Source organism: Delphinapterus leucas, chromosome 17 (genome assembly GCF_059928025.1).
Source record: "Delphinapterus leucas isolate spDelLeu-1000000601 "Yukka" chromosome 17, BTC_Dleu_Yukka2, whole genome shotgun sequence".
NCBI lineage: Eukaryota > Metazoa > Chordata > Mammalia > Artiodactyla > Monodontidae > Delphinapterus > Delphinapterus leucas.
The window spans coordinates 84,731,699-84,748,468 of record NC_143145.1 but is presented as its reverse complement, the minus strand read 5'-3'; the positions used below and the strand labels follow the sequence as shown (position 1 = coordinate 84,748,468).

Genomic DNA, 16,770 nt, shown 5'->3' with positions numbered 1-16,770 from the left:
GTAGGTGGTCGCGTTCCGTCTCGCGGGTCCGGGCGTCGCGGGCGGCGGCGCCGGCTGTCCCGGCCGCGGGGACTTCCCGTCACTGACAGAAGCGCGCTCGGTGCGTGTGTGCGCGTCTCACGGGTCCTGTGACGTGTCCCTCGTCCTTCCAGCCGCCCGGCTCTCCTCTGCTTCCCGTGAAGAAACTACGTGCGTTTGTACAGAACCAACCCTTGTGCCCTCGGGCTTTGCGGGGATCAGCGTCCCTGAAGTCCTCGGCGGCGCTGACGTCGGGAGACGCGGGGACCCGGGAGGCGGTGGGCCGGGGCGGGGCGGGGCCGCGTCGACGGGTCGGGTTTGCGCTGCTGGCGCCGGCGCGGGGCTCCTGCTTCTCCGCAGCTGTGTGTCTGTGAAGCGCAGTAACCGGGAGAATGTAAGTGCTTCTTTAGAAAACGCTGGTTTCACTAGGGAAGTCCTGGGGCGAGTTCCGGGTCCCAGCGGGTGGGGCCGCGATCCCAGGGCGTCCCGTCCCCGGAAAGGGAGCCGCGCGGGAGATGCGAGGGCGGGAAGGACGCGGGGTTACAGCCGCGTAGACGCGCGCACACGCTGCGTGGGTGATGCGTGTGTACACGTAACGTATAATCAGCGTGCGTTGCTAGCCATGTGGAGGCGCGCACGCCGCGTGGGTGATACGTGTGTACACGTATAATAACCACTGTGCATTTATAACCGTGCGGACGCATGCACACTGCATGTGTGATATACATTTATATGTAATATGTAATAAACAGCGTGTGTGTTCATACATATCAAATGACAGGCACGTGACAAAGGGCTGGAATTTTCCCTTCCCTCCTACTGACCTGGAGGAAACAGATGACTCCGTCTGGTCTACATTATGTCCCGTCTGGTTTTATTTGAGAAACAGCATCAAATGGACGCATATTGGGTCACATTTATGTCCAGTGATTAACACCCCAGGGTCAGGATTAAACTACAAGAGGCAGGAGATGTGGTTCAGTCCGTGTAACTCCGTCCAAGTAAGTTGGGAAGGTATTAATTTCTAAATAAAAGGCCCTTAATAGTGTGCTCTCCGCTTTAATGCGGTTTTTCAAAGGCTCAAAAGCTGTTTAGGTAAGACTTGAACCTCCATAAATACTGGCTCTTCTCACGCTTCCCCGAGGAGATGCCTCGGGGAGAGGAGCGTTTATACCCGCGGGTTCGGGCCCGTGAACCGTCCAGTCTCTCCACACTCCCGCAGTCACTTTGGTGCCTGGCAGCTTGTCCTTGACGGGTAATTATACTTTATGGAAACTTAACCCCAACTGACAAGGGAAAATTTTAACACAGAAGTTTTCTGATTAGTCTCTGTTAAGGAGATAGCTGTGGAAACATCAGGTGTAAAGGTCAGATAATTTGTAATTAAAAGTTCAAATAACCTTTTTGTAAAATCATACATTTATTTTTTTGTTTTTCTAAAATCGTACATTTAATGTGACTCACGTGTACGGTATTGTTTATTCCTTTTAAAATATTTGTATTCACTAGTATTTATTTTTAGTGAAGTTTAGTTGATATACAGTGTTGTGTTAGTATCAGGTGTACAGCACAGTGACTCAGTTATACATATACATATATACATATTCTTTTTCAGATTCTTTTCCCTTATACAAGACATTGAGTAGAGTTCCCTGTGCTATACAGTAGGTCCTTGTTGTTTATCTATTTTATATATGTCAATCCCAAATTCCTAATTTATTGTTTATTCTGAGTTCAATAAAAAGACTAAATTCAGACATTTGATACAAGGAATATGCATGTTATATATTTAAGGAATCCTTTATTTTCTTTTTGAATCTCTAAATACTTTATAATTAATCTTATTGGCCTTGTATTATTGAGAAATGTATGAGGTACATGAACTTGAATAAGTAGGTGAAGTAGCATGTGAGAGATAAAGGGGGTCACGATGGTGCTAAGTGGCCAGTAACTTACTGTTTGTGCCTTTCTGACACAAACCCATCTGCTGAGGGAGACACAAACCTTCTCATTGTAGAAGAAACCACCGAGGCTCCAGCACAGGTTGTCTGTGTCCTGGTGCTTTTAGAAGGTTTGCAGGAGAGCAGTGTAGCAGGAAACCAGTTATCAGACTTGCAGTCCTTTACCCCCCTCCACAGTGTGCAGAGAACTCTGCTCCACTTGAGACTTGGAACTTTAGTGCAGTTTTTTTTTTAATTAATTAATTTTTATTTTGGGCTGCATTAGGTCTTCATTGCTGCGTGTGGGCTTTCTCTAGTTGCAGTGATGGGGGCTACTCTTTGTTGTGTTGCGCAGCCTTCTTATTGCGGTGGCTTCTCGTTGTGGAGCACGGGCTCTAGGTGCGCGAGCTTCAGTAGTTGCAGCACGCGGGCTCAGTAGTTGTGGCTCGCGGGCTGTAGAGCGCAGGCTCAGTAGTTGTGGCTCACGGGCTTCATTGCTCCGCGGCATGTGGGGTCTTCCTGGACCAGGGCTCGAACCCGTGTCCCCTGCATTGGCAGGCAGATTCCTAACCACTGTGCCACCAGGGAAGTCCTCTACTTCAGTTTTATTCATGAGGAGATTTGACGACAGTGAGTTGAATGGGGTGGGCTGTTGCCCTGAGGCCCTGCTGGGACATGCTTTGGGCTTGTGCAGATTCCCTGTGTCACTGGGAGGGCAGTTCTGTCCTATTCCCTTCCAACCCACTTTTCTCTGACTCCACACCACTGGTTTCCTTTGGGGGCATTTTAGCTTCCAAGCCGTGGATTTTAAAACAAATTGATTTAGAATAAAGCACAAACATTTAAAAATATAACCCATGCTGTGACCAACTTTTGTTTTATTATTTCTAAACAGTGTAGTTTTCTTGGATTGGAGGGAGGTCAAATGTAAATTATTTCCTATAACATTCAGTGAACGACTTGAGCGATAAACTTTTCCCTAATGTCTTAAACCTTAATGTGTAACTTATCTTGCTAAATTACTGTGTTTTGTTCCTTTTTTTTTTTCTTCAAAACTGTCACTAAATTCCAAGGGAAGTAAATTGAAGAACTGACACTTTGTAATAGGACAAGGTTACCATGCTAACTGTTGTACAACTTTAAGAATTTCTGTGTAGCTGATTTCATTAATGAAATGGCAAATTTCCCACACAATAAATACCATTAGAAATTTTGGCTGGGGGACTCTCAGGAAAGGTGAGTTGCTTTGATAATGTTACATTCTTAAGCAGTAAAACTTAGTAAAAGACTAAATGTTTGTAACTGAAGGAAACTGTGTAAACACTTAAACTATGGTATAAGTGGAGAAAATGCTGATGTTTTCCTAAATGACACTCCTCGCCTCCCACTTGTCTGTGGACGTTGTCAGGATCTAGACGTTGAATCAAAGAGGAAACAGTGGTGATTGTTTTGTTCCACTTTTTTTTCAAATGGATCAACCCTGATTTTAATGTTTCATTTATTCCTTCAAAGCATCTTTCCACTCCTGTTCTTGAAAACCTTTCTTCAGTTTCCTTTATCAGATAGAACGGGAATTTAGCTTTACGTGGACTGTAGTTCATTTACCTTTTTTTTCTTTTTAATTAAAGGTAAATCTCTACAAAAAGTACTTTTTGCATCTCTGTTAACTGGCCCAATAGTACAGTATTTTTAAATCTTGTGAAGTCTTGAAGTAGGCAGAGTTAGCTTGTTTCTTAAAACAAACGCAGCACAAAACTATTGTTGAAATATTAAAGAGCATTTCATAAAAGTTGCAGTTTCAACCTGTATAGAGTGATGGGGTCAAGGGTCATACACTGGGAGGCTTATAAACAATGGAAATTTGCTTCTCATAGTTCTGGAGGCTGGAAGTCCAAGACCAGGATGCCAGCATGGTCAGAGTCTGGAGAAGACCCTCTTCACAGTTTCAGACAGCTAGCTTCTCACTGTGTCCTCACATGGCAGAATGGGCCAGGGATGTCTCAGGCCCCTTTTATAAGGGCACTAATCCCATTCATGGGGGCTCCTCCCTCATGATCTCATCACATCCTAATGCCATCACACTGGGCAGTAGGATTTCAACATATGAATTTTGAGGGGAAACATACATTCAGAACATGGCAGATCCCCCCAAAATATAAGCAAAATTCTGATCCTCGATTAAATCAGCTGTGGTTAAGCTGGATGCATTACATGGAGCAGATCATTGGCACTGTGCATAATTAATGACTTTTAACAATTTTCTGCATAGAAGCTTTCATCAGAACAGGGTTTTGGGTACAGTGTATACTCAAAACAGCCCAAATTAAATGATAAAAACACCTGCACATTAGAAATGGATAAGAAAAGACTTCTATAACACATTGGGGATTAAAATTCAAGGTTAGCCCCAAATTTCTACCTGAAATAATTCCATTTGGCCTTAGTTGATATTGGTAAATAAGGAATGTGGAAATTTTTTCTCCTACTACACCTGTCTAATATTATACCTCCTACCATGCCCCCTTACAGCATGCAGTCCATGGCCGGAACAAGATGTGAACAGCCCTAAAACTTGTACATACAGTACCTGTACTCATGGAGTTACCTACTGTAGATTTCCAAATGTTTAAGGAGGAGAACTTTCTTTTTGTAATTTCTTTTTTTAAAGATTTATTATTTATTTATTTTTGGCTTCATTGGGTCTTAGTTGCAGCCCGCGGGATCTTTCACTGCGATGCACGGGCTTTTCATTGTGGTGCATGGGCTTCTCTCTAGTTGTGGCACACAGGCTCTAGAGCGTGTGGGCTCTGTAGTTGTGGTGCACGGGCTTAGTTGCCCCACAGCATGTGGGATCTTAGTTCCCTGACCGGGGATCGAACCCACATCCCCTGCACCGTAAGGCAGATTCTTTACCGCTGGACCACCAGGGAAGTCCCTAAGGAGGAGAACTTTCAAATGCCATTATTGTAATGGTTTTCAAACTATGAATGTAAGAAAATAAGGAATTTTCAGAAATGGTGTCATGTTGTAGTACAGATCAGGGCATGTAGGTGGAAGAGGCAAGCGAGCTGAAAGGAGGAAGGACGACAATGACCCTACGCTCAGCATCAGCAAACCCACCACAGCATCTTGACTTTTAGTGATTTTACCTGTTAGGATTTGACATACTCCAATTCTGCAACTAATTGCACTGTGTTTTTTCCACACCACCAAGCAATTCTCCAACTCTCAGTGGGCACTGACCGGGTATCCCACGAATTTACTTCAATTCTGACACTGTCTACCTGGAGAGTGACAGATCCCACAGGCAGAGGGCTCAGCTCCACAAGACGCCCCACTTCAGACGCTGATCGCAAGTGCAGGTTGTCACCCGTGCCTCTGACCAACTGGCTACAAATCAGGGGTTTTCATAACCCCCTCCTTGGGTTAAACTAATTTGCTAGAACTGCTCACAGGACTCAGGAAACCGGTTTACATACCAGGTTACCTGTTTATTAAAAGGGTGTAACTCAGGAACACCCAGATGGAAGAGATGCACAGGGCAAAGAAGTAGGTTGGGGCACGGAACTTCCGTGCTGTCTGGGCATCACACTCTCCCAGAATCACCACCACCGGTTCATCGACCTGGTCCTCTGAACCTTGTCCTTCAGAATGTTTATGGAGGTTTAATTACATAAGCCTGATTGTTAAATAACTGGCCATTGGTGATTGACCTCCCGGGAGGTCAGTGGGGTGGGACTGGAAATTCCAACCATCTAGTCACATGGTTGATTCCCCTGGCAACCAGTCCCATCCTCAGGTGCTGTCCAAAAGTGATCCATTGACATAAACTCCGGTGTGGTTGAGGGGGTTTATTATGAATATCGAGACACCTTTATTGCTCTTATCACTTAAGAATTTACAAGGGTTTTAGGAGCTCTGAGCCAGAAAAGGGGGCAAAGATCAAATATATATTTCTTCTTATAAATCATAATATCACAACATATTTTTTGGAGAAAGAGAGTTTTTACTTCAAATATAGCTTGAAAGCCAACATTTTATTACATGGGATTTTTTTTACACAGATTTCCACAATACTAGGTTTGAAGCATGTTAACTTTTAGCATTACTTGAGGTGCCTAATAGTAAAGGAAAACTTGATGGGTAAAAGTCCTAAGTGCACACAGAGAGCCTTAGAAAACTAGTTAACTGGAAACAAACTCCCACATGTTTGCACTGACCAATGGGAAGTGTTGGAAGAAACTTTAAATTGGGTTTCATGATACTGCCTGACATCAGAAGAAAGGTGGAATTCTAAATACTAAGTACTATCAGTCCTGATTCAAACACTTTACTGTCCCTGTAGGGTAAAAGTGGATTTCACCTTTAAATAGACCTCTTGAGAACAATTAGGTTTTATGTATTAACTTAACCATTAATTTACAGACGTAATTCAAAATGTAATGCTAAAAATTTATTCTTAGTAAATAAAACCCCCACAGAAATGCTAAAATCAGCCTTTTGTGAATGCCAGCAGTGGTATTTATGTTGTGATTTTTGCATTCGCTTTCTTGGCTAGACCTTAAATACATATCGACATTGGAAACTCGAAAGCAGAGTAATTTCTACAGGAATATGTTATCCACATGTACATTTTATATGCTCTAAATCTCTTCCTTTGTGAAGAAAAAACTAGCCATTTTATGTATGCTTACATGTATGTATGTATGCATTTACAATTATTACATCTTTATGGATGAATATGTGAAGGTCTTTTCATCCTAAGGTGAGGATAACACTTTTCTGTGGGCTCTGTGTTGAAGAAAGGGCGGTGTTGGTTAGCAAATGGGTAAAATGTCAGATGAACCATCATATTCCTATTGAAAACAACTTTGATTTCTTATACATGTAAACATGCAGGGAAACTTCTCCTTCCGTACTCTTTTCTACTCTCTCCCTGTAAAAACATAGGATTCTAGTTCCCCAGGATATTCATCATACCATCTGTACTTTACTGAATTTTACTACATGCCCTTTTCAGTGCTTTAAATTGTTATGGATGTGTGGATAGATAGATATAGAGGTATCTACATATATATGTAAGCATATGCATATACAAATAAAAATTATTTTTTCATGGTATACTGTATTTACATGGTATAAATGAGATGTGAAAAAATAAATTCTTTTCTACTGTCCATCTAATATTAGGTATAATTCTCAAGATCATTTTTCTTACTAAGGAACATTATAAAGAGCTGTGCATTGAATTAAGATAATCTAATGAAATAACATTATTTCAAAGTTGAAAAACTGTTAAAGCTTATCTAATATAATCCCCCTATTTTTTAATAGTAATACCCATTTTTTCCCTCTGAACCTAGAGAACACTTCATTGTAATGAGATGAAAGATGACAGGGTTTATGATAGAAAAGTCAGGAGTGCAAGACACTTGAGTGGGTTAGAGGAGAAGTCAAAGATAGTTTATTAGAGATAATAATGGACACTTCTTGATTTCCTTTAGAATCATCCCAGATCTTAAGAAGCGGTAAAGGATACTTTCTTACCTCAAAGCCTTGTAGATCTTTTAACTAGTAGATGTAAGTGCTGGAAAAAAATATAGTAATTGCCTAGCAATATCACCTCATCATTTAAATATGAATATTGAGGTCCAATAGTAAGATGGTTTGTACTTGGTTTTTGTTTTAAGATGAGAGAATCCAGAGATTGAGAAAGGGAGATATGAATGAAATAAGAGCAATGGAAATGATTGATTGATGAGATTTCAAAAATTCCAGAGTAGAAAAATGCAAAGTCTGATGAAGAGTTTGATTTTGAATTAAACAAGGCCACTCAATATAGTGTAAAACAGAAAATTTGAAAAGAAAAGATGGACGCAGCTCCCTACGTATTTGTTGGATTTGGGGTAAATAGTAAGGATATTACTTTTAGATGGCTTTTTTAAAGGAAAATGGGAAGTAAGATTATTTTCTGAGAATAAATATGGCCACAGGGTTATAACTTTAAGAAGAATGGAGAAATCGGAAGATACCCCTGCTGAGGACTGGAGACAATATTGATGCAGAAGGATTGGTGGGCAGAGTTTGAGAACCCAGCTGAGTTTGGAAACCATAAAACAATGGTGGCGTCAGCGCGCAGCCCTGTGACTTTTCTCCAGTAGCCTTCAACAGTTCAGGGGTTTTGCACATTTATCCGTCCGAGTTTCCCCCTCACCCAACACAGACGCGCTGTCTGGTCAGTATAAAAGAATACTGTAGCAAAAATGTTTGGGATACCGACAAAAGAGATGCCATCGTCTGTGGTCTGTGCTGGATAAGGACCATCTCTCGAACGGCCTCTGCTGCTGTGTCCTCAAAGCTCGCGGCTGGGCCTGTGGGCTCAGGCCTCACTTACTGCCTCATCCAGCAGCCCGTCACTTTCCTCTGCTCCGTGAACGCCCTTATTCAGCGTCTTCGTAGTAGATGGTGAAGGCGCTCCTGCCCTAGAGTTTCAACGCTTTTCTAGACCTGAATGCCCATTCCTTTAAACTTAAACATTGTCTGAGTTCCGCTGAATCTACAAATTCACTCTGACAGTCAGAGTGTATAACTACAGGGAAAATGTGTCAACTCTAAATTTGAAGAGAAAAAAGGCTTTAGAAATTCAAAAGAGTAACCGAACCCTGGAAAAATATATACTATTCAGCTTAATGTTCAAATTTGCATTCTTTTGTTTTGCCAATTTAGAAAACAAGCCACTTAGCCCTTTTCATTTATTTCATCTTATTTCCCCAAATTTACTCATAAGACTAAATAAAATAGAAGGTTGTAGTTACTATTTACAACAGCTGCTTTATTTCCTCCAAGTGATAAGATTTTTCAAGGGAATAGGAACATGCCAAATTACCCGCAGTGTTAAAAATCTTGGAAATGAGGTTTTTGCTGCTCATTATTCTTGTATAAATGTATCAAGGTGAACTGGTAAAGAGAAGCTGTATGTGTTCTTTTCCCTCCCCGCTATTTGCTGAAACATCCTCAAAAGAAAGAGCTTCGTTCTCATGTCCTTGTCCTCTCCTGTTCCTTCTGTTCTAATTTTATCTACGAGCCTCACATTACATGTCGGAGGGAATGATTTTGTTACTCCAAAGCTTGGAAGTAAGGACACACTTAAAATACAGAATACACTTTCTAAAACAATAAAACCCCTATAAATAAATAGAACACAGTATTTCTTAAAATACTAACCATTCAAAAAATACAATTATTTGAAGAAATGACCTAATGATAATCAAAATGTTTATTAGAATTTGCCCCCGGAAATGATCTTGATCTACTGTCAGTGCTTTCACTACTGAATACTATGAGTACGGGCATAGTTTGAATAACCATCATTTCTCATAACCCTCAAACTTTTAATATCTAGCACCTTGATATTTATAGGGGACTTAGGAAAGTTTCTTTCTTTCTGGTCTAAATCTGAAGATGGAAGTCAGTATTGCATACTTTTTAGACTGGCAATGCTAAAATAGTTTTATTTAATATACTTATTTTATCCACCGTATGTGTAACGAGTGGCACATCTAAAATATAATTAGCCTTTATAATAGTAATATTCTGTGAGCTACTTACTCAGTTTATCACTTGAGAATATAAAATTGAACTTGGATTTACTTGAACCAGGCAAATATGTGAGTCCGTGAAGCTGTTCTCTATATAAGCTAGCACTGTGGAATGAGAACTCTACATGTTTTAAACCTAATTCTATATATAATATTACATAATGTAACTTATATCATCTCTCTGCCCTATTCAAGGGCATCACCCCAGCAATTCTTCCCTCTGTCCACGGCATCCTCATCTCCATGGTTTATCCTTTATCCCCGTGAGCACATAGACAATTTTTTCCACCAAAAAATTTAACTTTCTTGATTTTCTTGAACGACCACTTTATTCCTCTGCTTCCTGTCTCCAATTCTTTCCCACTCCCGTGTCATTATGAACCCACTCGAGTCATGTGTCTCCCTCACCTCGTTACCGAAACATTCCAGTGTCAACACTGAGATTTGTGTTGTCAAAACCATAACCAGTTCTTAGTGCTCATCCTGGTGGGTGTCAGTGAGGCAAGTGTTAGCAGACTTGTTACAGTCGCTCGTATCCTCACCTGGAAATATTCTATCACTCGACTTCCAGAAAAAAGAGGAGTGTAGCTTTCCTCCAGTCTCACTAGTTACTCTTCCTTAGATTTTTGGAGGAGAGGAGTTCCTTCTTTGCTTTTTGATCTTGACATCTTGGAGAGTCCTGGGGGTCAATCCTTGGACATCTCTTATTTCATCCAGTTTCATGTCTTGAAAAACTACACTAACTGTGAAATTTGCATCTTCACTCAAGATATTGGCCCTAAATCCAGCTTCATATAGATACAGCTCAACCTAGCTCTTTGGATGCCCAAAAACCGTACTAAAATTAAGATGTCCAAACCTTATTTATTTATTTATTTATTTTGTGTTACGCAGGCCTCTCACTGTTGCGGCCTCTCCCGTTGCGGAGCACAGGCTCCGGACGCGCAGGCTCAGCGGCCATGGCTCACGGGCCCAGCCGCTCCGCGGCATGTGGGATCTTCCCAGACCGGGGCACAAACCCATGTCCCCTGCATCGGCAGGCGGACTCCCAACCACTGCGCCACCAGGGAAGCCCCAAACCTTATTCTTGATTGTTCCTTTCAAAACTTCTCTTTTGCATTAAAAAAAATTGTGTCCAGCTTTCCACTTGTTGGAGCCAAAATCTTTCTTCTCTCTCCCATTTTTCATTTACTCCACTGAGAGAGCATCTCTTCTCTCAAAACATATCAGAATCCAACCATGTCACACTACCTCTGCTGTTACTATTTCATCTGCCTGGATTATAATTCTGGCTCCGGACGGGGTTTTTGTCTCTGTCTTTGGCCACCCCTTTCCACTCTGTTGTCAACACAATAACCAAAGTGAACTTATTAAAATAAACTCCAGTCACGTCTGATCAATATCTCTTGGTGACTTTCTACCCAACTCTCCCAATGGCCTGTGATGAGTCTGACTGCTCAGCCTACTGCCTTTGAGCAGAGCTGCAGCCCAGCCCATGACCCCTTCTCCAGAGCCACAGGGGCCTGCTCTTCACACATGGCCTGTACTGCTGTTCTGTCCACCTGAACACCCTTTCCTCAGATGTTTGCATGGCCCCTCCAGGACTGGCTCCAATGTGCCCTCACAGCCAGGCCTTCCCTGCCTCTTCTCTGAGATGAGCACTTGCCCCCAGTACTGTGCCCCTGCTTCCTAGTCCCATTTTCTGCTTTTTCTCCATAGCACTTGTCATCAGCTGGCGTACTACATACACTAAATCATTTTATTTGCCTCTCCCAGTAGGATATATGCTCCAAAAGAACTAGAGTGACTTTTCCCCCTATTTTGTTCCCTGCTGTATCCCCAGTGCCCAGATTAGTTCCTGCCTTAAATACTGTTGAATTGATCAATTAATTGTAGGTGGTGTTAACATCTAATTATTCTTCACTGCAAGGCAAGTGAAACCGTAGCCTGTTACGGCCGGGAGAAAGTCTCCTCATGCATTTAAACATATCAGAATCCATTTACTGCTGGCCATAATCACTAGCACTGTGCCAAGCCATCCAGACGCCCTGTTTTCACATTTCAAGCTCCAAGGTCTGCTTCTGTTCTTGCCTTTTGCCATTTGTGTTGAAGTGATTGATTGCTTAGACCTGGGCTTTTAATATCTACAGCGAAGAGTTTTCAGCCTTTTTCTCACTGCCATTATTCCCAGTTCAGATGTTAAGCCCAGGCGTCATCAACTATATTCCTAAAACTCTATCAATTCCAATTCTTCCAAGTTTTTAAACAACAGAAATGCTGAAAGAGTTTGTGCGCGCTTGGAACACGCCTGCTTCTTCCTGTTATCCTGGAATGTTCTTCTGTTTCTCATATTGTGTTTTAGCTCTGCACGTCCTTCTTCATCCCTCCAAATGCCTGCTCATCTGTGACATCACGGGTAGCCTTACATTTTTGTGAAAAGAAAGAAGCTTCAGTGTTGAGCCTGACCTGAGCAATGCTAGCCCATAATGCAAATGTCACAGACTCTGTGCTGCTTCTTGTGAGCAACATCACATATTCGCCTTGGCTCCAGTAAACCAAGCTTTTGCTCTTTCCTGCCCCTGGTGTCACATAAATGTACGAGAGACCAGAGGTTGTGCTTTATAAACATAGAAATAACTGCATCCTGCTAGTTATTTAATGTACTTCATTCCATTCCTGTTAGTCTGCTGTAGATTTGGAAAAGAGGTTATCCTTCGCGGTGGTGGCATACAAATTTGTTTATTTTAGCTGATTGAAGGAGAACTATTTCACCATGTCCGAACTTTTGGCCCTTTGAAAGCATCAGAGCATAGTTGCCAAGTAATACAGTTGTCAAAGTTGTTTTTTTTTTTTTTTCCTTTCATTTTCTTTCCAGACACCTTATCATCTAATTTAGTTGATGCCTCTGGCTCACCATTACTGCTGGCACCAACAGCTCTCAGGCTCTGTGGGCACAAGACAGGCCTCCTTTGGCATGTTCAGAACAGAATGTAAGTGAGAGAGCTGTAAAACCAGGGGAAGGCTCTGGTCTAAATTGTGAACGGATTACAGCTTGTAGAAGGATGGGGACAGCCTCCCTGTCAATGTCGAGAAGCAGCGTCCTGTGCCAAAGCAGGTGGTTTGTTGAAGGTTAAACAGCTGCTTGCAACAGAAGTTACAGTTAACAAAGGCATTTCACAAGTATCAGTTTATTCGATTTATAAACCCCTATGTGAAGAAGGCGAGGACCTGAACCCTGCTGTGTGATAAGAACACTCAGCTCAGAGGCATTAAGTGCCTGCCAAAGGTGACACACGCAGTGAAGCCATGCTTCAGGCCAAGAACTGAGGTTTGGCGCTCCTTCCAGCTGGCACCTCATTTCTTGTCATGCTTGTCATGTGTTTGGCACCTCCAGCTCTAGACATTTTATTATATTGAAAAATTCTGTTAACTGAATAACACTCTGGAAACTATGAAGAAACAGAGGTGCAAATTGAAGTGATGAGATTAAATCATTTAGAAAAGTGATGCATCAAAAAATAGATATTTTTTAAAAGATTTTTTTTTTGATGTGGACCATTTTTAAAGTCTTTATTGAATTTGTTACAATATTGCTTCTGTTTTATGTTTTGGTTTTTTGGCCAAGGGGCATGTGGGATGTTAGCTCCCCAACCAGGGATCGAACCTGCACCCCCTGCATTGGAAGGTGAAGTCTTAACCACCGGACCACCAGCAAAGTCCCCAAAAATAGATATTTTTAAAAAGACCTAACTTCAGATGTTTTTGTCCTCCTCTGAATATAGGAACATAATATCATTACTATTTAGCCCTGAAGACAGTCTACTGCATTTCTTTTTTCCTTTCTTTTTTTCTTTGTATTGTCTCCTCAACTATTGATAAAATGTGACCTTCTGGAAGACATGGATGATATCCCTTATTTGTCTATATTCCTAATGTTTCATACTTGTGTACAGTGTGACTAAAGCTAAGTTATCGGTGAAATTTATTTTTATTTTTAAGGTTTTCTGTACCCCCTGCCACACATACACAGATCTATAAAAGTTTGTTAATTTGAAATACGATTCAGTGAGAAGATTCCTCTGTTGGTGGTTGGAGTAAAAATGGTCAAAATTTTAGTAAATGTGAAAAGAGTACATCCAACTAAAAACTCTTGGAATTGTTAAAGAAATAGAAAAAATGACTGAAAAGTTTAGTATTGACTCTTTCTCACTAAGGTGATTGGAGTATTTTCAACTAAAAACATACAATATTTTATAATATGAACAGTCATTTAAGTTCAATAAAAAATCGTGAACATAATTTTAATATCTTAGTACAATTTTTCCCTTTGTTTTGTAAATAAATGTAAGAGTATTGGGGGAATGGCTCAGTTTGCTGTGAGCCTTGTTCAGGTTTCAATTCTTAAACTTTTTTAAGAGATTACATATAATACCTCCTCCAAATTTGGTAGATTTGAGCATTATTTGTCATAATAACAAAATGAAAGTGATCCTATGACCCAGAAATTCCACAGCCGAGTATATACCCAAGAGAAATAAAAACATATATTCAGACAAGAACTTGTACAAAACGTTTATAGCAGCATTATTTACAATGACCAAAAGGTGGGAACAAACCAAAAATCCATCAAGAGATTAATGGATAAGCAAACTGTTGATACTCACATAATGGAACATTGAAGAGCCGTAAAGAGGAATGGCGTTCTGATACCTGCTACAACACGACAAACCTGATGCTGTACTACACGGAAGAAGCTGTTACAAAAGATCACATATTGTATGATTACATTTGTATGAAATGCCAGGAATAGGCAAACCTAAAAGACAGAATGTAGATTAGTATTTGCCCCGGGTTAGTGGGATGGGGGGATGGTGAGTGACTGCTTAATATAGGTACAAAGGTTTCTTTTGGGGTGATGATAATGTTCTAAAACTAGATTGTGGTGATGGTTGCACAAGTGTATGAATATACTAAAGCCCACTGCATTGTACACTCTTCAAGGGTGAATTTAATGGTATATCAATTATATCAATAAGGCAGTTATATAAAAAGTGTAATTACACTTTATATTTATTTATATAAAATAAGCAAAGGGCAAGGAAATAATTTCTTCTCATTACATAAAATATAAATGTTAACTACTGAAGTTTAAATATTAATGCTTTTTCCCCCAAATAATTGCAGTGGTCTCATGGGAAAAACAGATGCTTTAGGAAAATCTTCGTGGAATCTAGCAGCAATTACCATTTTTGCATTAAGTACCCGTACTAAACAATTTCTATTTTATTTAATTTAAAATATAAAATTTGAGTTCAAGGATAAAATAATGCATTTCAAAATTTTGATGTAATTACCTTGGAAAGATTTATTTGTTTTCCTTTAATTAAAAAGCAAGAGTATTGTGTAAAATTTATTTTTTCCTTTTAAAAGAAAATTCAATTTAGAAGATAGATGTTTTTATTGCCGAATTACTTGATATTTTCCTTTTTTTCTGCAAGAGGATCTATCCTTGCATATATTAGAACATTGTGCTAATGCCTCCAGGGGGATAAAAAGGCTTTGGCCATTTTCTTTCTGGAAAATGCCCAAATGAAAATTGCTTGCTCACTTGGCACCATCATAGAATTAAGTCATGGGTCCAGGCGTCTCCATCCTATTCCCAGAGCCTGGTCCTGGTCCAGAACAGTCGGGGGAAGTGAATTTCATCGTGGTTGACACAGGGTTATTGCTCCACATACAAGATTTTGCCAAAGATTCAAAATTATTTAGAACTTTTATTCCTGTTTGATTTTCACGTTTGCAGAAGGGTACACATTACGGTAGTGGTTAGCAGCGTATATATTGGGAGCATGTAGTCCTAGGGACATTATTTAAAGTCCTTTAACCTGAATTTCTGGTATTTTATTAGAGTAATATGCACCCGCCATTAGTGATTTGATAATCGCACAGAGCTCTAGCATAACAGCGGAAGTGGTTGTAACAGTGGTAATACAGCTGCTTAAATTCTATCCTCCCTTCTGTCCCAAGGGTTTATCTCCATTAGATCAACGAACTTCGCATGAATTGGGAATTACTAAGCTCCAAAGGATGTTTATTCTGGAATTCCTAGTAAATTTGGAAAACATAGTCACTTTAAATATTTGTAACAAAGGCTGGTGGTTTCCTAAAACTCAGCAGGGTGACGATGGCAAGTCACGGTTACTGAGATCAGGTTAAGGTTTTCGTCAGGATGCAGAGGATCTGTACTGAGTGCACATCTGCCGTGGATCCTGTGCGTTCCCATCTAACACCCCCGCCTCTTCCCCTTCCCTTGTTAAGCTCCCTCACTGCCCCACCCCGACACAGCCCGTTTCCTTTCAGTGAAGTGGACCCCATCTTGACTGTAGAAAGGAACCAGTGTCTCAGTCCCGCCGTCCCATCCACCGGCAGCACTTCCTGTTGTAGTGATTGGCATGTGACTCGACTCCACGTGGTCCAATAGTGTCTGTGTAGGGATGTCAGGAGTCTTTAGAGAAACAAATAAAAAGCTTCCTTAGTCTCCTGAAATAACTTCCAAAAGAAATCCTCCATCCTTAGAAGTAGGTGATGTAAAAGCAAGTAGCCCTTTAGCTACTTGGAGCTAAAAGGGGAGCTGGCATTGGAATGAACTTGCTGTTACATGATGCAAAGCAGAGGAAATGAACAAAGACTGGAATCTTTATGATGTTATTGCTCCACTGAATTAAACCACGCATGAAGACTCCCTGCCCATTTACTTGCTGTTTACTTGAGCTAATAAATCCCCTTTATTGCATGAACCAGATTGAATTATATTTAATTTGTTTGTTTTATTTCTGGCAACAGAAAATATACTGAAATGCCAGGTAGAGTCATATATGTATTTTCTGTTGTTTCTTTCGGATATGAATAATTCAAAAGATATAGCCTAGTAAGTGTCTAAAATCTATTTTTTCATACTGTTAATCATAATTATTACACTTTAAAACAAAAAAGGAAAGTTTACACTCTCGACTAGGGAACAATGAAAATATAGTGTGTGGCTTACATGTTATCATGAGTGTTAAAGAAATAAAAATAAAGTCATTCCAAGGATGATAACAATTGACAATATTTAGTAAGAGATCATATATTTTGTCATGATAATTTGTATATATATTACTTTTAATTGAGTGTATTTAATTGAGAGTAAATGCTTTATTATCCTCATTGCCTGT

At 40.4% G+C, this 16,770-nt stretch overlaps 1 protein-coding gene across 3 annotated transcripts in view; it reads left to right on the top strand.

Annotated features, from left to right (window-relative positions):
• SNTG1 (syntrophin gamma 1) overlaps positions 1–16,770 on the top strand; it is a 460,796-nt gene that overhangs the window by 34,533 nt on the left and 409,493 nt on the right. The gene's annotated exons all lie outside the window — the stretch shown is intronic.